Raw genomic sequence first — 21,737 nt, 5'->3', positions numbered from 1 at the left:
GCGCGCTCATGGGGCCTGAGACATGACGATGATGCCAGGAAACGGAGATTGACCTCTGTTCTTTAAAGACAATGGTTGGCCACACCAGGCCTGTGGCGGTCGATGCGGGTTTGACCTCTTAAAAAAGATTTTATACCACCCACACACACACACATATATATATATATATATATATATATATATATATATATACAGAAAGAAATGCCGGCAGTCTACAACGCCAAAGAAGGCTTAGGGGAGTGGTTAGACTATTTATTACCGTTAGTGACGTTACATTATTATTAATTTTTATTAATTACGTGAGAAGGAAAGAAAGAAAAACACGTGCCCAGAGTGGGGACCGAACCCACGCCTTTCGATTAGATCTCGAATGCCTTACCAATTCGGCTATCTGGGCGACTGTGTTCTGCTTCACTTTCTGGGGTATTTATATTTACTACAACTGTATCTGACGCTTGAGGGTGGTAGCCAGCGCCACTCAGACTACACGGGGAGAAGGGGACCTTCTTTTTCAACCCCCGGGGCGTGACGCGAACGTCTACAGCCTGTCATGAGCGGTCAACTGGGGGGAAACCCTCTTATGCTACCTTGGCATCAAGACATCAAGCCTAACCACACCCCTATGCCTCCTTTGGCGTTGTAGACTGCTGCCCTATCTTTCTGTATATATATATATATATATATATATATATATATATATATATATATATATATATATATATATATATATATATATATATATATATATATATATATATACATATAGCGAATCAGAATGTGAAATAAGATAAGGGGCTCGTCAAATGCAGCCAGAAGGGTAGGCAGTCAAGAAAGCCAATTTTGAGACATTTGCTGTACCATTTGTTTATTCCTGTAATTTGTCCTTTAAGTGTCTGCCATTTCTTTTAATTGAATAAACTTGGTTAATGCTTTCTTTTTTCAGAAACAGTTTGGTGCTGGCGCCCGCAGACCATATCCACTGTTGCTATGAATCTTTGCGTTTTTTTTAATACTGGATAGAATTTTTGCGGAGCTGTGCGTCCCAAAAGTGGGTACGCAAACGTATAGCGCCCTCTGTTTCCCTGTTCCCGCTCTCCAACGCGCAATCGTATTTGCTTAACGAGGGTGGTCTGTAGCAGACCTTCCGCACCTATAAAAGCGTCCGTGTGCCTAGGTTGTATATTACTCGATAAAGACTGGTCCTCCAGTCGTAATGTCAGTAACCTTCATTTTTTTAATGTTGCGCTCGTGTGTCTCTGATGTTTTGGGGCTAGATCTTTCGTACATTTGTGGGACACCCCAGAGTTCAGTTGTTACCTGCGGTCTGTGTTCCACACCCACGTTTAACAGCGAATAATTGATGTAGAAGACGAGCGGAACACAGCTTTATTCTCTAGAGCAACCGTGACTCCCGATGTTTTCGCGGTCATGCTTTGGCGCCGATAAGCGAAGCTAGGTTGCTTGCATACGGCATTTGGGGGGCGGGGCGGCAATGACTGTGGTTTCAGGGAAAATAGCAACAAGAATGAGAATAAATGGTGGGGCTTTGGGAATACGCCTCTACTACAGTTACACACTGTAGTAGAGAGGGAGTTTATGAAATGATGAGACAATTTTATTTTGCGTATGAACTGACTGAGAAAAAAAGCCGTTGAAGGTTGTTTTGGGCGCAGCACGAAGCATATCACCCTGCTGGAGTGTCAGCGCGTTAGAAGCCACAGACAGCCTAGGAGTAATTTGTCATCATTTGGATGCGCGCTGTATGGCGTCGCGTTGGCAACACATTCATTGCATATCTCTTTCCCCTAGTTCTCGCCCACCCGATCTCTAATTAGACGACTACATCGGGTCTTGTGGTTACCTTAAACCTAACCTTTTGTGACGGCCCTCCTTGCTTGGTACACCTTAAATAACTGAAAAAGAGGAATGTCCACAGCTATCGGTTGACATACAGCAAAATACCAGAGAAACACTCCAAGGTGATACAACCAATAGCGAAACCGGTGAACGCAATATTAATCATTATCATCACCATCATTTCTAAGTAGTTGTCAAAAACTTAACAGACGATACGATCGTTTGGGGGAAGGGTGAACTTGGACGAAATGCTTTCTGGTTGCAGCTTAAATGCGAACGTTAACGCCAGTATTCAAACGGTGGAAATATAGTGGTTTTTAATTTGCCATGGGCTTGCGTAGGGCATCGCCGCGTAGAACCGATGTTAATGTGTTTAGGGTCAACCAACCCAAGCACGGGAAGTTCGTAACCCTGTACATCACCAGAACGGATGAATGGCCCCAAAATTCAACCGATGTGTGAAAATTCAGAGTGAACGAGCTTAGACTTTGTCAATAGGTAGTTAATGCTTAGGAATTTGTGGCTTGAGGGCAGTCCTTTGCAACGATTAAATTCTGCAGTTCCCGAAAGGAATCGGCAGCAATACATCATTGACGGGGGTTCCGTCACCTAGCGGGACAGAAAGGAACCCGGGCGAACGACACCCCTGCTCCCTTTATCGGCTGGTCTGGAAATGTGCACCTGCGGCCTGCTCCTGCCTCACGTACGACCTCCAGCAGGCGAACTAAAAGGGGCGAACTGCAACACCTCTTCTGTTAAAAAACAGAGGCATTAACCTAGCTTGCACACTTTGACTCTAAAAGTCATATACTTGATGAATTTGTGTTAATTGGATAGCGTAAGAGCCACTACGTACCTGGAATTTTAACGCTAAAATGCGCATAGAAGGCATTGCTTTTGTTTATTCGAATGACTTGTCTGTTCAGGCTTTATAGAGATTTAAATGGCCGACAGCGAAGCCCAGATATACCCGATATATACCACACGGCTTACGTTCTAAGCTGGTTTGGGCATTTTACCGCTGAAGTGCGTTAATGGCATACCTAGCATTTCTTTTTTTTTGTTTTTTTAGGCCGCCTTACGACCTTTGTTTACGCAGAAACCCAGGCTTACCAGCGATAAGTTTTTCCGAGGCTCCAGCTAAGCGCATTTGTGATCTCACAGGTCGCCTTAGGAGAGAGGGAGTGCAAGTGCGTATGCGCAGTATGTTCAGGAAGAGAAGCGCAAATGGGAGGCCGGGGCAACGGCTTGTTCTGTCTTGGAGTTTGCTTCCTGTTAACTCTACAGCTGAGATGCAAAACGTGCATAGCTGAAACCCCAGAAACACATATGGCTGGCGCGCATGGGTTTCCGCATAGACAAAGGTCGTGAGGCGGCCAGAAAATACGGAAAAAGAGTGCTCGGTATGTTGTTAACGAGCTTCGCTGGTATAGTGCTGAAATCTGTTTAGCCAGCCGTGAGGCATAAAACTACTTCACGGCCTGCCATTAAACCTCGGGGATGCCTGAGTGGGAAAACGTAGAATATATTGAGGCCCTTTTTTGTGGACTCTCTGGTGGATGCTTCAAACTTCAGTTGTGCTACCGTTGAGCCGACAGTTTTCTGGTAATGAACGACGCGGAGCTGACACCTGTCCATTGCGAAGGTGCATAATTCAAAGTGATAACTAAACCAAAATGATGGCAAGAGGGCTTCCGGTGCGTATTCTGGAATCGGTCTTTCGGCTCTAATGGGGGTTGTACACGATTAGTTGCGTCTTTGTTTCTGTCAATTGATGATCTTTAGCAAAAAACACAGCAAGTTAAGTTAATGTCACTGTATTTTTAACATAGTTGCAGACGTCTGCACTGCCGAGCAACGAGCGGCTTACGTATGTCTCGTCCTCATTTAGAACAACATTGAATAGTTACTCGTAGTTGACACTGAACGTTCTACTTTTCATTCACCGCTCTCAGGCAACCAACAATTTGAAAATTTGCTTTGTTCAGGTATCAAACACTCCACCTGCTAGGAGTATTATTAACAAAACTGACACGATTTACCCCATGGTTCATACCAATTTATGTAACCCACAGCCCCGCAATAGTGCTTTTTTGTTTGTATTTCGCCTACCTTCAACACACGTGAGTTACTTTTTCTAACAAGAAAGTGTTTATTCACGGATACACCGAGCTTGCTGTGACTTCATATTCATCACGGAAGTGATGCCATTACAACGGAGCAAGCGGCCTGTAAAGGGTGCACTCCGGCACTCAGGGGTTCTTGCGGGGAAGCAACCTTTAGTGCTAAAAAGTACATTATACTTAGGGTTCTTCGTTTTCGGGTATTATATTTTAACACGAACGTGTTTTATGCCGGAATACACCAAGATTTCCCTGACGTCATATCCGTCACGGAAATGACGCCAGTACAGCTTTACAGAAGCTACCCGCCAGCAGGACGTCGCTCGCGAAGCCCACCCACAGGAGAGCCGCTTACCCGCAAATCATGCTCATCTGCAGATTTCGCTCAACATTTCACTCTCGTGTTTTACCGATTGCTGTGACAGAGAAATCAACCTGAGTTTTTATTTATTTTTCCTCATTTCTAACAACAGCTCTCACCCAGAGCCATTCAGAATGTCTCTTTCATTCTTTGTTCTCAGCGCTGGAAAGCAAGCCTGCTTCTACCCTACCCTTCTTCGTTTTTTTTTACCTTTTTTTACTCTTTTTACTCATCGACGCCTATGAATAAAAAGTAATTAGCGAATGCTGTTATACAAGCAACGCCAGGAAACTCTGTGTGTGGGTGTTTCCCGTTATAACGACGTTCGTATCGTGTGCCTCTCGTTCAGCCACTCTCGTCACACTTCTATGTACCGAACACCGACGCCGAAATAGAGGCATTTACAACTCCTCTGCGTCTATCAATAAATCTGCGTTACTCACTGTAAACCGCAAATGAGTTATAGACGCCTTCGAGGGAACCCAGTACAGACGATGCGAACACGAAGAGACACCAGTATGTTTGTTGTGATGTTTGCGAGCAGCTATTTGCGGAAAGTAAGGGCTCTCATGGGGGATTGTGAAAGCGAGCGCCCGAATACGGGTAATTTCGGAGATCGTGGAAATACAAAATTGCAACATGCCGTAGTCCAAAAGACCGCACGCACAACGTGGAAAAACGATAAATGAAGAATAAACGCAAATTCAGATTAATGTTTCGGAGAAAGGGCATTTTTTCTTCTATCTCTAGCTTGTTTGTTTGCTTTGAGCACGCTGGCCCGAGACCTGGTATTCCCGATTCAGCCGCTCTCGAGCGTTTCTCTCATCCGCTTTGTTACTCTTCCTCTCTTTTGTATTCCTTGATCTGCTTTGCAAACGCATTTGTTGTCTTTAGTTTGCGAACATCGTCGTCCTGAATGTACACGATTGCGGAAGTGGTTCGAGGTAGAGGTGACGTTTCTAAGCTGAGGCCCACGGGAGATCCGGCACGCTTCCGGCATTGCACCGATGCTGGCAAAGGGCTACTGGTGTTGAGAGAAGGTGAGTTTGATTTTTTTTTCTGATCGGAAATGACCGCGGGCAGCAGACCCAAGCGAGCATCGTAAGGCTTCGACGTGTGTGGAAGGTGACCGCGTTTACTTTGTGGACAACGTAGTATAAAGGCACAATGTGCCCAGTGACAACAGCAGCGTCTATTGTGATGTGTGCCTGGACTGCGGGACTGTGCGGAATTTGCGCCGTTCGTTGTGGTGTTTTGTTTGAGGAGGCACTCAGAGTAAACAGCGTACTGGAACAATCGTTTTGAAAACAACCGGCTTCCTTTTATCAACCGGCGGTATATGTTTTCGCAAATATTCAACTAAACTTGACATAAAACTTGACGACATAAGGGTAACAATGATTTGAACAATCAGCGCGCACACAACCACATAAAGGCGTATTCCAGCTTGAGCATGCTACAAAATTTTTGGAAGCGCAGATATTGCGCTGGTCGATGTGAACTAAAGCGGGCAGTCCTTAGCGACGACTTGCTGCAGGGTATTGCGACTGCTGTGGGCCACGCCCCTGGTCCGCAAGCTGCGCGATTCGTGATTGCGGCACGAGACAAGCTTGCGTCACTGCTCTCAAAAAACTACCCAAGACAGTTTTCTATTTCATCTTAAAGCCAAGCTTAATTCCGTTTACCTCCCGCTTTTCCTGGCGCTCGGGCTGTGTTCTTTCTCGGATGCACTCGTGCACGTTATACACCACCGGACGAAGCTCGCCTCCGGGCATGCCCACTGTTCCCCGCCTTGCAGCTTTTAAGAGACACGGCCAGGCACCTTGCAGTCAGCCCGGTCGCTACGAGCCAACAGACTGGCCGACCTCACTTTCGGGCCGAACTCACTTTTGCTGACTGCGGGGCCAACGCTTGCGTAGCACGAGCCAAATGTCCCCTCGTGGATATCACTGCACAAAAGCAAAATTAAAAACTGAAGTTTTGTTCAGTACGCACCAGACGATGTGACTCCTGGCTACGACAAATGCCACTACAAGACGGCACTGTTGGTTTGCACAGTAGACGTTTCATGTCTACCTTCGAAAACAGAGCAAGCCTATGTTACCAGCCTTCGTTGAAGATGTCCACGGCGTGCGTCTTCTTAGCTGTCGGCCTTTCTTCTCATCATGGCTTACTTCAAGAGCTGGGGATGAGATTGACTACGTTTCCGCCAGGGTTTAGGAGAGACCTTGACTGTTTCTCTAAATGTTACATTTCTTGATCTACTCAGCACTGCTTTGTTCAATGTCGTTTCCCACCTATCCGCTATTTCTTGGCGTTACTTCGTTTTTTCCACCTTAGTTATTCTAACCGAGATTGCTAGGTTTTCCTTTGTTTTAATGACACCCTCACAGTGTGAATATTTGAACGAAAAACCTACTGTCATAGATTACGTGCTTAAGTTTTCCTTAAATGCGCCACAGGTTTCTTGCACGAAATATTGTTGATATTTTCAGATCGTGTCACTAGTTCCTGCAGTACGAAAACTTGTTCGTCAATTGATATCTTGTCTACGTAGATGATATTATATGGCTGCAGCGCCCATTGTAACATAGAAGGTAGTCATACATCGCGTGAAAGTTATGATCTCATACGTTGATTAATCGCGGAAACGCTTTTAAAAGCTCGTTCAATGTTAACATTTTATCAAAAAAATTTCATGGTTGAGCGCAGTGAAATGTAGTTTGGGGAGCGACAGCTCGGCGATTGCGCATGGAACACGCACGCAATTGTACCGTAGGACAAACCACAGGAGCTGCTCGGTGCAGTCGACGCTGTGGACGTGGACATGCAGTTAACTGGGATGCAGCCAGCGCCTCCTTCTGTCAGTTTCTGACTGCACGCGCCCTTAAATAAATCCCCTAATTCCCGTCTCCGCGCTATTTTCCCCTTGGAACGAACGATATCCCAGTCGTACAAGATGGCAAAAATATATCTGGTTTGTCGTATTTTCGCGTGTCGTGCAGTGTTCTTTTCGTATTCTCGTCAGGTCGTGACTCTGATGCTCTGTCGTGTGTGGTATTCCTGTCCTTATTTTGATGTTCCATCGGGCCGCATTCCTGCCTTGTTGTGATCTTGATGCCCCATCAGTAGTTGCACATGGTTTAAATGTAATTGCCTATTGTGAAGAGCAGCTTAAATGGCAGATCTGTTGTGCGGCTACAGAAATGTTTGTCGTTGAGAAAATTGGCCTTGTCGTTACGACACGATTTTTCGTCGTAACAACAGATGGCATTGTCGCAACAACAGGACTCCTGTGGTTACGAAAAAAGTTTTCCGTCATACGACGGGAATTTCTGCTATGTTTTGCGTTATTCCTTTTGCGATTTTACACTGGCGAGCTGTGACAAACGCGCTGAGTGCAACGGTCAGCGGCATGTGTTGTGTTCCTCTTGTTAGATAAAAGATAACGAAGAATGAGGGCGCGGTTACTTTCTATTTACTGGCTGAAATCTTGGTTGGGCCTTTGTCAAAAGCAGTGCCCCGGTAATGGGCGTCTTCATGATCTCTCTTGTTATTTCTGCCACAACGACCACAACAAACAACACCGTTCCTTTCTTCTAATGCTCCCGTAACACTTGTCGCTTCGCCTAGCCGCGTAGGTTCGACCGATGCTCGGCCTTCCATTAACTCGTATAAAATAAATATTTGTAATTTGTCTAAAAAGACGACGACGGTGTCGTTGTCCCGGAAAAACAAAAAAAAAAGAAATAAAAGGTTCATGTGATGCCTTCCCGATCCCATCAAGGCAACCCAATTATCTTTCTCGCGGTCAGGTTGTTCTGAACGCGGGCCAGCTTCACAATCTGCCATTGAAGCGGACGCTTGTTCGCTTCTTACAGGGGATAGGTAATTTGTACTTTGAATAGCGGTGCTGAAATGTGTGTACTTTCGGTGTGTCATCCCTGGTGCGGGTCATTATTTCCGGCACTTCTAAATTTTTTTTTTTTTGCTTGCTGCACGCCGTTAACGATCCTGTAAGGTCGGCGTCTGGATGGGTTTTAGGCTGTAACTACCAAAAAGTGCAAAATCATAGTTCTCTAGGCACCGTAGTTGTAATTACTTGGAGTATATCCTCCTTTTTATGCTCTCCACAACCGAAAATCAACTTCAGAAGAACACATGGAGCGAATGGGATGCTGTATTTTGTCTCTTGTAAAACTGACGCCTCTCGTATAACGGGCACAGCGCGTGAAGTTCAGTATTACAAAATCGTGACAGCTTTTGGAAACTTTGGGGAGAAAATTACTCATAAAACCACGAAATTGCCGCTGAAACTTCGCCAACCGTGCAGCGCCTATAAAAAGCCGACCATGCCAGCAAAATTAACACAGGCGTGCGAAATTCAAAGAAAAATATCTTGTTGCTGGAGTTACGAAAGGTACGTTGTTGAATTTATATATTACTGGTACTGAGTTTTGCGGCTTTTGCACTACCGGTAGGACCGCTCCAGCTTTTATTGGTACCTACGCTACGCTGCAATCAAGCTTTTCCGCACAAAGACTGAGCATGCGGTAGAGCACGCTTTAAAGGCACATATCTACCAGTGTTTTTGAAGGACTATGCCTCTACTTTGTATTATGGTACTTAGTTCTTTCAGCGTGGAACACACTACATAAACGGTATTGCCTCTGAAACCAGAAATAACCACTTTAAACTTACGGTATTTTAGGCGGGCAACTTCGGGTCGCTGCGCCTTTTAACGGAAATCTCAGTAGAGCTGCTTAGGGGCTTGCATTGTCCGACGATGACGCCCGTCGTTAGCGACAAAGGGAATTCCGTGTCACGCCAGGCGGATGTGCCTTGCTGGGCCGATAGATGGCACCACCGCCTCGACGGGGGTCCAGTGCAAGATTTGTGAACATGACGCACGTCCACCTCGCGCCCGATATTAGCACCGATAAACTACCAAACCTCCGTGGGTGAGCTTCAAGTACATACATTGCTTATACTGCGGCGAGTGGCGAGTGGCGACTTAACAAATACCTTGCTTGTTGACTTAAACTCGGTGCGACAAAGATAATTTTCCTTTATATTTGGGTTCAGCTGCTTGTCAGACATTCCGACACTCTTTTAACTCTTGTCTGTACGTGCACCGACTTCTAATTCAAATCGTTTTCTTTCTGTCGTTCCCTCTACAAGTCGAGCTGTCATGTATTAGTACATCAAGCATAAAAAGCAGTACCCTTACGACGACCTTCAAGAGAATACGTGATGTTGAGATGTTTTAAACAAAGCTTGACAGAATCCTTTGTTGCGGATTAGTCGTACCTGGCTGCCCTTAAACGGGAGTTCAAACCGGGAAGCGGCTCATTAAAGATCCCGTGCTTCTTACCGTCGGACAAACGGGAAGTGATTGTCACGGTTTCCCGTTAAGCTGGCACAATCACCCAATGCAAAATCTCTTAGTACTGACATTTTGCTGCTCTCGCTCCAGCTTAAGTACGGGTGACTAGGAGACAGAAGCTAACCGAAAGAGAAGCAGCGGGGTTTAACGAAAATGTAAGCACCACCCGAAACAAAAATGAAAGCAGGAAGAGCCGGTAACATTGATTTTAATTACTGACAGAAAGTTCAAAACCACCAGTAAAGGAACCGAGATCAAACGCGTTTCCCCAGCGCCGAATCTGAGAACGTTTATAAATAGTGGCAATTAGGAGCTCGTGTAAGCCGGTCCGGTCAAGAGGAAAGCACTCTGACGCAGCGAACTAAGACGCTTGCTCCGTCCAAAAAGAGCATGCCGAGCCTTTCGTGGGATAAGTGAAGCTTATGTCACCCGCTTTCTTTTGGCGTGCGGCGAACGGAGCAGGTCGTTATTGTATTCAGATAAAGCAAATCTCAGCTGTGTCGTTAAGCTGAGTGCACCGGGTGGTTTCGGCGAATGCATGCGCTTCCCTTTTTAGGATAATAAGTGACAGAATCCCATTGACGCTTATGCAGGAGCCAGTACGTAATCACAGAGTGCTACAACGAGGCTGTGGCTTATCCCTTCTGCTCCATTCACTAACGAGCGCGAGGTATGATTTTCAGTTTTAAGCGAAACTGCTATGGTTAGGAAACGCAACGACGGAAAAGTCGGCTCACAAAGATCAAGATTACCACCAAAGCAAGTACAAATTGCCGCTTGCGTCGAAGCAGAGAGCGAGTGGGTGTGTACAACGTTATTGAAATTAGAAAAGTGCTGTTGGTGGATCCCCCTGTCCAGGGAGTCATCCGAGCAAATTATCCCCTAAAATGTGAGAGCGAAAGAGCTAACAACAAAAGGAAACTTATATCGCCGCTCACGCGGAGCTACGTGTCCCTCTGAATATATGACGTGGCGGCTCCTGATAAAAACGAGCCACATCGTGTGTGCGCAATATAGGATGCGGTCTCCGCCCAAGTCGCACGCCGTTCAAAACATGATTTAAACCTCAAGCTTATGCGTCACATCCCTTAAATATACATTTGGAGTCGCATCCCTTAAATATACATTTGGAGTTGGTCAGGTGTCATTAATAAGCACCATATTGTGTGCATGTATGTATGTATATTTCTATAAGAGGACCGCCATCAACGCTGAAAATAAATATACTTTCCCCGTACCTCTTCTTTCAATTTTGTGTCACCTCTACGTCGTGTGCTAAATAAGCTCCGCTGGCTATCGACTTTCGCAGGCCGGGATGCCAAAATATATATATTTTTTTGTGGTTGTACTTCCGCTGGAAGAAAAATCCCGTACCGCCTCCTTACAATAAAAATGACGGTAGTCTGGGTTTAGGCACTGCTATAGGCTATCTCTAAAGTTCGCTTTCATACATAGGGTAATCCCTAGACATGTAGTAGACCGTCTTCTGTAGCCTCAATTAAACCACAAAGTCGCACTCTAGTTCTAATATTTCACACCAACTCGTCCTTTAAATGACAGTTTTCGTCGTCTAGCGGCGACAATACATCCGTGCCATCGTGCCTTATATCCACAGCCGTCATTGCAAGCGTAACTGAATCTCAATTCTTACGTTTTTCGGCCGTGCTTTTTGCTGGGACAGTTTTGCCAGCTGCCATTAATAAGAAATTCAAGTATGCTGTGTTGTCTTTCGTAACTTCTATTTTTCCAACCTCAGCCATGAACGCTTGCGCTGTAGCGAAGATTGACCGTCAGAAAACCTGAAGCACAGTTGATTTTCATTTGCCTCATCCTCTCGACGAGCGTTTCGCTTTAGCTTGTTGTATTGCATTCGCTGATTGATGAAAACGGTATAATCTAGTGGCCTTTTCTCACGGTGTACCTACCATCCACTTTCCCCGCAGTAGTTAACACTGGACGCAACCAGCACGCATAAAGAGACCCAACTCGGAAATTGGCTGCGCTCGGCGAAAGCACATTATACTCACTCTAAGCATTAACGCCTGTATGATTAACGCTTGCGATGAACAGCGTTTGTCCGCAGGCTTAAGTACGCCAAATCCGGATACAGTCCGGCACCGTTTCATGCCTATCAGTAATACTGGATTGCATAACAGAGCGCCCTCCCAGGGGATTGTCGGGATAACCACCTGCCCGCATAAATGTTTCCACTGAATTGCGTGACTGCTTGCAGGGATACCGTTGTGGGAACAGGCAGGTGCGCCGGTAGCCAGTAACGGTTGTTATGTGCTCGCAACGGTTAAGGTGGCCTCGAAAGAATTCTCGACGAACACTCTGGGGACACACAACTACGCAACGGACAATGGCCAACGCCGTGCTTTATAGGACGATGCAATGGTGAACGCAACCCCCCTCGTTTTCACAATCGATGGCCATGCTGAAAGAGTCGATTCTTCGCAAAGTACAGGCTGGGCCGCAGGTTAGCGTAGCTAGAGTTAACGTGACAGGTTGCTGATTTCTCGAAAGTTTTTTTAGTTACATCACTTCTTTTGCATCTGTGGAACTGTTAAACATGCTGATATTTGCATTAGTATTTGCCGTTTTGTCTATACCCCAAACATAATTCACTTCCAAGACATTTGGAGCGGAGAAAAGTGGCTAGTTACGGCCGAGATTTAAATACGTTGTAAACACATAACGTTTATTTGGGAAGCAGGAATCAAGTTCGCTGAAGACCATTTCACGAACCACAAATACAAGACTCAAAAGGTTTAGAGGGGCAAAAAACGTGGACACGAGAAAAAAAAACTAGCAAGACAGCGTTCGAGCCACTTCCAACTAAAATGTATTTAAGAAAAAAATGCATTTATATGTGATTTCCGCATGATATCGCCAAAATGGCGTCGCCACGTGGCGTCAACACCTGACGTTCCAAGTGGTCCACATCAAGCTGCTGCCAGTCCACAAGTATAGTTCTGCGGGCCGCGATTGGGAAGCCTTCATTGAGCGCCTCAGTCACGCGTACACCGTATGAGTTTGCGTGGTCCACCAAATGACCGTTCCAATCGGTGCGGCCATTTGGCGAAGCCTGGTTGGAGCCAATGCAAGCGATAGACTTCGAACTTTGGCTTTTGGGCTTTGCGTCACTTCTCTGCCCGATCCGAGAGCACAAATAGGGCTTCACTCGAAACGCTCGTGCTTTCCCTTCGGTACGCATGCTCCGCCTTCATGAATGGAAGGAAGTTTTCCTCCAACCCCCCTTTCCTCACCAAACGCAAAAAGTATGGCAAGTGTACTGATATTTAAATAAGCGGTGCGTTAGGAGTGGGGTAAAGGAGTATTGGCGCGTTCATCATGCCTCTAAAAGGCTTCAGACAGCCGAACCACGTCTTGCATAACGGGCATGACTGGTGGATATTCGCTTGCATTAGCTCTGTTCACAGGAAGACCTAGAATAACTCGTTTCCGTGTTCGACGTTTCGGGGTTCATTCCTTTTGTTTTCTTTTTTATCTATCTTTCTTTTCTTTTTCATTTTTTACCTCCCGTAGCATGTTAGTCTCTCTAGTGGACATGCCTCGTCAGTGTCATTAAACGGCATTCTGATTCCGACATTGAGGATTTACAGTGTTCCTTGGACCATCTTAAAGGACGCCCCCTGAAGCTGAGACTGAAAATGGACGACTTATGTCCCTCGTCATGTCCTAAAGGCATGTGACACGCGGATAGAGCTGTGCTCACTTACCTAGAAAGAGCAGGAGAGTGCCATACACTAGCCAATAACTGCATGCATGCCCTCGTTATCATTGCCATCAAGATAACATTGTTTTTCGGTCCATTTTGTATTGCCTTTTGTCGCTTGTCACTAGAGGTAGGCGCTTGTTCTATCACGAGGCGTGGTGTTATTCCTCGACTAACCATTTCAACTTTATTAAAAATCGCATTCTTTCTTCTTGCAAGCAATTTAAAAGATAATGTGCTGTAAAGATCATCGAAACAATTTAATTTCAGCCAAATTTACGACAACGAGGATTTTCATTGCCTGCAGTGTGATGTTACGATGATTATGCACATTGTTCGAGGTTACCACACGAGCTCCCGGCTGATCACTAGTCCAAGCTTACCGTGGTCCTACAACTACCTTACAATGTCATAAAAGTACTCACCTGAGCACAGGTGTACACACCAGCGCGAACAAAAACAACTTGACAAAGAGTTCGGCTGTGCCAGTCACTGAAAATAGTGCGCAAATTAGGATATATTCCTCCTTGTAAAGCCCTGCTTGTAAAGCCTCACCGTGGGTAAATACATTGTATAGAAGATATAGTACTCTGCTTTAAGCGATCCAATAAACATTCGCACACGAATGTCGTTCTTAATTTTCGTTAGGTGAAGTACGACAATATACGATTGAGTGGGTGAAATCATGGCTTCGGACTACAGCCCTTCTTGTCGACAGTATTGATTTATTGACTGATTATTGACGGTATTCACTGCAGTATTGATGTACACTTGCGTAATCGACTACATTTGCATTCCGAAAATAAACTCGCTGGGTTTTTAAAGCAATAGCGAGCGTGAGCGCTCTGGTCTCGCACTCTCCGAGCATCCTATGACGACATTCACTGTTCGTACAGCGCTTAAATTCGCTCGCCGTTTACATCTATTTTACCTTCCATTACTGTAAAAATGTATTCCGCCTTCACTACCCCTACACATTTTTTTGAATCCCACTCCATGTAAAATTCCACTAATAGAAGTCTGGCCGGCGAATAAAGTATTTTGGCGAGTTCTAGAACAAATATGTCCCCCTTTCCACTTCTAAGCCCAAAATTGTGCGTCATGTTCTCGCAAGGACTTTGTTATCACCAAAGGCACTGAGAAAGATTATTGAATTATTCAGATGTGCTTTTGGCAAGAAAATCTGTCACAATCGCGTCAACAGTTTTCTGCCGTGTAGACTTTTAATTCACAGCACGAGCTTTCATTCTTTTGGCGGGAATAATAAAAAGTAGTTGTATGTGATTTTAGATGCGACTGCATCTCATTCACTCGCCTTGTCCCTCCATACGGCGTTGTTCGTCCACACCCCTCCCCCTACACTATAAAATAAAATAATAGTTAGCGGCGCCTGGTTTCGATCCCACGACCCTGTGTGCGGAACGCGAGGTACATGGTGCTCTTCCCACTGCGCCACAAAACCGAGACAGAATCAAATGCTACGAACGCGCCTTATCACCTTGACTCATTCCAACTACGTCAAGAAGCTACAGGTACAACGCATGATGGGGAAATGATTAACACTTGCAATAAAAGAAAAGAAACTCCCACTTACCGCAACAATGATGGAGTAAACGTCGTTGCGACAGCGAAGCCCCAAGCATACCACTTAGAAAGATTGACCAAGATTGGCCAATAAAACATAATAATAATCATAAAACATAATAATCATACGTGTTCCCGACACGTTTTACGTTATTTCAGAATCAATCCAACGGAAACACCAAGTAAATCCCATGATGCGTCGCATCTACACAGGGTTCCCCTCGCGGGGAGGTGGGCGCAATTTATTTCTCGGTTTTGATCGCTCTCTGACACGCGTGCTGATTAATTTTTCCTGTGAAACTGTTAACAAGTTGTTACAGATTTATAAAACAAGAGTTTATTTGGTGTATAATGTTCAGTTTACAGGATACGGGCAGCCGGAGAGTAACGTGCGTTCGGCGACGGTGTCACAGCGCATGCGACGAAAAAAAAAACGGATTTCAAATGCAGCAGGCTTTCTTTTTCAGTTTTCAAGCTCTAGAAATAAAACACAGCGTCTTCTGCTTCCGAAGGCGGAATCCGAACCAGTCGGCCACGAGTATTTCTAATTATGCGGGAATAATTCCGCTGCCAGCAGGATATCAGTCCAAGCACCAATTTCAAGGCAACAAGTGTAGACATTTTCGAAGCTACAAAAAATTTCTCGCAGCTTGCACTAGTCGTGTAATGTTGGAGAAACAGCAGAGCTGGCCGCCCTTTTCCCTTTGTCGGAGACCAGGCTGTCGCTCCTCACATTTATTTCCAAACTTGCCGCAGGAAGTTATCCGTGACTTGCAGGCCCGGATCGTTTTGTCCGCAGGCTTTCATATCTCCCGCAAAGAGGACCTCGTTACCACGCGCTACAACCCGCGGCCAAGTGCAAAGCTAACGCCGGCGCTACGAACCCATAAGAAATGCAGTGCGGCCGGAATGAAAATGATAGCTCAATCGGATAGGCGCAGGTGAGGTGAGGTGACTGTGAGAGGGAAAGAGGTTCCCAGCCTGCCCCACATATGTATCGCAGGGAGAGAAAGGGAACGGGAGGGGGTAGAAATATGGGTTGTGGTAGTGGTACAAAGGTGGTTGGGGCAGGAAAAGGAAGGGGTAATGGGGAAGAGAAGATAGATCAGCGACCACCGCCCGGGAACGGGAAAACTATCACCGGGCTTTTTTTTTTTTTTTTGAACATGAAAGGAAAATTTCCTTGTTTGAAACGAAAAATAAAAAAACTCTACAAGTATTCAAAGAAAAATAACGAACACCAAACCTTAAAAACACTTCGTTCTAAAAATTGATCTTCACTGTCGACAGGGATCCTTGGTAGACATCTTGTCTTGTTTGTTCTTGTTCTTGATCTTGAACTTTACATAAATCTTGATTCTTTGGTATCATAACGGGATGACCCAGGTTGGATACGTTGGATATGGGAAGCGTTTTTATTCTTCAATTGGCTGCACATTTTATTGCCCCCCTCCGCTGCTATCCCCGTACCCCTCCGGCCTTTGGGATGGTCCAGTGGTATGGTTGTCGGTTTTGCGCCATAAAAGTCCCGGGTTCAATTTCCTGGACCTCCCTAAACACATTTCTGTATGGAGGCGCGCACTCCCAATACTTGCTTGTGAGCTTCTTGCCTCCTCCGTACTTCCTCTCCCACTTCCAGGATTATTGGTGTGACGGACGGACAATGGCCCGCACAAACAGTTCCGCTGTTAACAATACGGTTGCGACCTTGCCAATTAGTGGTATTTTCGCTAACCATACACGATTACATCCGCCCGATGTAAGTGACCATTTCATAATCAGCCCATAGGCGCACCAAGATACTTCAGCTCTAAGTCGTTTCACTGCCCAAAGTATTTAATGCCCCAAATGCAAAGCCGCTGCCGTTCCTCGGGGTTAATGCATGCACTTAACGCTGCTAAAACCGTTCTGTTCATATAATCGCTGATTCACGACTCGCATTGTTCACACAAATAAAGGCAACGTCATCCGCTTACGCGAAAACACGAATTTCAAATAAATAAAAATTTTTTACCATCTTCCCGCAGGAGAACCCATGAGTAGTATGCGAAGCAGCCATGTGGTCAACTCAAGTTCGCAATAGTTTTCAGTTCGATCGCGGCGTTGCGGGGGCAGAATGAGGGGAGCGGAGCAAGCGGGCGTCATTTATACCGCAGAGCTACAGTGGCGCCCCCAGCGGAGTATGCAGCGGCTACCGCCGCGTCTCTAACCCTAAGCTGCTTCGCATTATCGCGCGCAGAGCCGCAGGTAATGCCTTTCGTTGCGCAATCTCGGTGAGGAGAGGAGCTTTGGAGAGGAGAGGAGGAATACCGAATAAGAGAGGAGAGGAAGAATGCCTCGCACACTACTCAGGGTTCGCCTACGGGAAGATGACGATGGTGGTTAAACGGGGAGCTATCTCGTGATGGATTCTTTGGTTGGCCAGTCCGTAGGGGCATCCTGCCACAATCATCATCAGCAGTGCCTGGCCAGGCATACGCAGTGGGGGTGTGGGCGCCGCACAACGGCGTCCACACAACGGCGAAGGGAACAAGCTCGACCATAAGCTGCTTCCCATCTAAAAACATAGCCGCCTAAATCAGCAAGCTGTACCAAGACATGGCAACGTAATTACTACCAAGCGAGCGAAAAGACGCGACTACAGAGTGCATAGCCCAAATGTACAGAAAATAGAAGCAGTACAGCTCTAGAAGCCTTTGTGTTTATTATTAAACTTTCGTGTTTAATGCGTGTCGCAGAGCTAATGGGCTGGTGCAAAGTATTCCCGAACAATATTGCCGAAAAATGAACAAGGAATCATCACTAACGAGGGCGAAAGCTGTTGCCGAGTCTGTCAGCATGTAGCGACCAGATTAGGGGTGCTTGCGGCACATTCAAGAAAGAAAAATATGCAGCCTGACTATTTCAATTGTTTTGTTTTGAATGCCGCAGATTTTAAGAACGCCAGTGCAAGAAGATATAAAAGATTGCACATTCGTAGGTAAACATCTGAAAAAAAAAACCTTATTGCAGAGCTAAATATTTCAGTGCTGGAAGGACACACAAATTAGTCTATAATTTTCAACACGCTCCATTTGACCCCGGTTTGTAGTCTTTCTGATCGCAGTTGTATAGCTTTGGTAGACTGTGTAATAAATAGAGCATGACCTTCCCAAATGGCTCTTTGCGCACGTACGGAAGATAGGCACACAATAGTGTCCGGAACATCACATATAAACGTGACCCTAACCCATCCGGACGGGGGCTTTTATTCGGCTGAACGAATGCGGCCGTAAACGTAATTTGTTTTATCGTCAAAGGCCCAATAGGATTGTCTGCGCTCAGACTTGAGAGGATCGTTGAGCGTTCAGAAGTGCGTACGGTGTTTTCTGGTCCCAGTCTCCTCGGCAGCCCTTGCAAGAAGGTCAACCCGGAAGAGCCGCGCAAGACGATCTGCGACAAGAGGCACTCAAGGCGTTTCAGAAAGAGCACGACTGGATCAGTCTATGAGATTACCCCTTATTGCTGAAATTCTTATATGCGGAAGACAGGACGATGAGTCAACACCCGGCTTGCCGCACATGTTTCTTCCTCCGAGCCTAGGTTCACGCAGTGCGATATATTAAATAGCAGCAATTCTCAAACAACAGACGAGGTTTTCGAAGCTGTTTCTATGCATGAGGCTGCAGGCGCATGCGTGAGCGCGCAGTCGCTGGCCTAAGTGGCGGAGAAGATAGGTTATCTGTGTAGAGAAGCTTTTCTCAACTTCAAATTTTGGGGGATTACCATGCGCAAACTACACTGGGACTTTGAGACGCACCGTGCTGACAGGCGCCGGACTACTGTTGACCACCTGTGGATCTTTAACGTGCGCCCGAATCTCTGCATACGGGAGTGTTTGCAAAGTTCTTTCTCATTCATGTCCTTCACGCTTTCAATGACATTCGAGTGTACGTCAATGCCCGTGTTTGCCACCTTCTTCGTCCTTCTGGCCAGTTTTTTTTATTACGCTGTATTTTCTCGCCTCTTGAGATGTCCTTTCACGAACTACATGTCTTGGATCACCTATTCAAAAAATCGCATTAACAATATAATCTGTCTCATCCTTACTGGCGGTCACGTTGGTCCCGTTTCAGCAGTTGAAACATCGTTCATCACAGACGCCTGTAGTTACCACGGTGTCAGTGGTCCCATTGTCCTGTCTTTTTATTTCACAGATTAACTTGGACTAAACTACGTAAAAACACCCATTTGCTTCCTTAGACCCGTGCCCACGCGCACATGACAAATATTCACACCAGTGGATTTGAAAATATTGGAGAGCCCAATGTCTTACACCCAAATCAAGGGTAAACGCGTGGTATTAACAAAAGCTGCGCGAATATTACCTTAACAGGTGCATATCTGAAGAGGTCCTCTGCCTAGGACCACCCCGACCATAACACAGGCGCTCACGCCTACTCTAGCGAGATATAATAGCTGAAATTACGAGGAAGAAGTGGATATTGTAATTCACAGCCGGTTGACCATCAGGGTCGCAGAGTGACTGCTGAGAGACGGGACAGGAGGTAGACGAAGACCTTTAGCTCTATGGCGACATGAAATAAGAAAATTCAGAGGCAGCCAGGAGACTGGCCCCGGTATTCGGAACCCTTCCTCCACTTGAGCATCCAGTAGAGAAGAACTTTGAAATTGAATTCCCCGTGCATAAGCATTGCGGAATCCTCTCCTTAGCGGAGTGGAAGGAGCAAATTCAGTGGGGAAAGGACTCGGAATACGGCGCTGGGGTATCGCGAAACAGGAAATGGTCGGAGGAACACAGGAGAGGCCTTCGCCCCGCAGTGAACCCAAACCAAACGATCATGCTGATGATGATGACAACTACGACGATGGTGACATCTTATGATGGTGATAACAATGTATAGGCAACTGTTTGTGAGCACAGGCCAATGCAAAACATTTGGATTCCTTGTCGCAGTGTATTGCGTTTCTGCAACTCCTACTGATGCTTCCCTGCGGCATGTCATCCTTCTGCGGACGTACCGCCTTCACAATTAGTCATACATTCTTTCTGGGCTTATTTCCATTATTGACGTTGACTTATCACTCGATATATTTCACAGTAAGGCCTCCTAAAACATTCCGTGCATACGTTATTATGGGAATACGGCATTTTCACCTTTGATGACTGCCATAAACCATTAAACCGCCATGGAACCGCCATTAAACCGCCATTAAACCGCCATTAAATTGCCATAAACCACAAAACGCCATTTTCAGCGCCATAAAAACAGGGATGTGTGTCCGCAACACATAATGAAAAACTATACCAATTTAAACGATTTTGACACTGTTTTTACATATTTACGACAGCCAGAAACACCTAATCAGGGTCCCTATGAATTCAATATATACGGCGTATACGAAAAAACATACGGAAAACATATGGCTCCATTATTTGCGCTTTAATTTAGACAGAAACACTAAAACTGTGCCAAACGTCTCTATTACGGAAAATAATTTAGGGGTTTTGTTTTTGAAAAGAACATCTTCATTTCGGATTACCATATGAATTTCGGATTCCCATAATTCCGCACATATACGGAACGTATGTAGCGGACGTTGAAGCTTGTATTGCCGGATGTATATAGTGGCACCGTTTGCGCTAAAAACAAACAAGGACAAAGAACGAAAGGACGAGGACGAGCGCTCGTCCTCGTCGCTCGTCCTGGTCGTTCCCTTCTTTGTCCTTGTTTTTTTTTTTTTTTTTGCGCAATCGGTGCCATAGCTGGATTCCAACTAGGCCGGCTCACGGGGTCGTATATAGTGGTCGTTCAGCTCGTATCAGCTTGAGTTGACCGTCTGTTGTTGAAGCGCCTTCCCGGATGTTTCAATATTTCCCCTAAGATGACTGAATTGTGTAAAATAAAGCATCTTTATTACAAATGCCAGTTTTGGGACCGAACGAAACGTAGTAGTAAAGCACAAGGTATGCTTCCTTCCCGGCAGCGAAAACAAAACCTCAAGATTGTTTTTGACTCATTCTTTTTGTTCACATATTTCGCTCGCTATAATGGGCCTGGATGTCCGGAAACAGCTTCACGAGAGAAAATGCGTCTCTACTCTCGCAATTGCCTGTTTCCGGCACCAAAAAAAAGCAATGATAAAAAAGAAATAAGAGCATGCTGCCAAGCCTAACTGACAGCGCCTTCACTGTCTAAAGCGCCTTCCTTTTAAAACTGTTATAAATGGTGGACAGAAAACAGCCTGGAACGTAGCTCCAGCGAACGTCGCATCTCAGTGCTCGCGCGTCTGGGTACTTCAGGTTAACGTTGAAGGTGCGTGCCAGCTTAGCTTCTACTATTTTTATACTTTCCTATTTTTTCGATTTACGGTCATTATTTTTGCGCAAAGAGAAGCACAAAAGAAAAATGCCAAGCTTAGCAACCACTGTACGTCCCTCCTATTTTCCGCGCTTGATGGCTTCAAGCCCGTCGTAAGGGAAGTTCCCAAACGCTTTAAGACAAATAGTCCGAACAAGTCCGAGACAGCAAGGTAAAGAAAGACCAGAAATAAGAACAAAGAATGATGAGCTTCAAAAGAGAGCGCTAAAAGCCGGCTTAAGCTCCCTTCGATCGGCACTTAAAGTGTCTGGTTGCTCAAGCGAATAGTACTGACCATGGTCGCGCTGTAACAAGCAGGGTCCAC

At 45.7% G+C, this 21,737-nt stretch overlaps 1 protein-coding gene and 1 non-coding gene across 2 annotated transcripts in view; both read right to left on the bottom strand.

Moving 5' to 3' along the window:
- The window catches only part of LOC144169273 (5-hydroxytryptamine receptor-like), a 578,780-nt gene that overhangs the window by 141,759 nt on the left and 415,284 nt on the right, over positions 1-21,737 (bottom strand). The window lies entirely within an intron of this gene.
- On the bottom strand, positions 326-397 carry Trnar-ucu (transfer RNA arginine (anticodon UCU)). The gene has a single exon. It is a non-coding gene; the product is annotated as a tRNA-Arg (tRNA).

This window comes from Haemaphysalis longicornis, unplaced genomic scaffold (genome assembly GCF_048455015.1).
Source record: "Haemaphysalis longicornis isolate Haplotype H1 unplaced genomic scaffold, Haemaphysalis longicornis Haplotype H1 scaffold_2, whole genome shotgun sequence".
Lineage (NCBI taxonomy): Eukaryota > Metazoa > Arthropoda > Arachnida > Ixodida > Ixodidae > Haemaphysalis > Haemaphysalis longicornis.
The sequence above is the reverse complement of the archived record's forward strand: the minus strand, read 5'-3'. Positions and strand labels throughout refer to the sequence as shown.